We start from the raw sequence: 362 nt of genomic DNA, 5'->3' as shown, positions 1-362 counted from the left end.
AACATTGATGTTATTGTCAATAATAATAGCAATAATGATATTAACATTAGAACCATAAGAGCGACGAATACCTCGTCATAGCAGGCATCGCCCTTCCTGCAGGGTTTCGGCATAACGCAAAAGATGATGATCACGACGATGAACACAACAGCCACAGTCGTCAAACAGACCGTGGTTCTCTTCGTCGCTCCTGCCATCCTCACTGCCTCAGCGTCCTTTTCCTCTTCGTCTTCCTTGCGCGCCTTTCTCTCTCTTCCGGTTCTCGTCTACAACACTTTTCTGCGAAAACATCCATGATAATCGTGAAAACTCATGAGGCTAGTCTTGTCTTGGCGTACCGCTGTATAGCTAAGATTAGAGCG

This window comes from Penaeus monodon, chromosome 30 (assembly GCF_015228065.2).
Source record: "Penaeus monodon isolate SGIC_2016 chromosome 30, NSTDA_Pmon_1, whole genome shotgun sequence".
NCBI classification, from domain to species: domain Eukaryota; kingdom Metazoa; phylum Arthropoda; class Malacostraca; order Decapoda; family Penaeidae; genus Penaeus; species Penaeus monodon.
Note: the sequence above shows the minus strand (reverse complement) of the source record.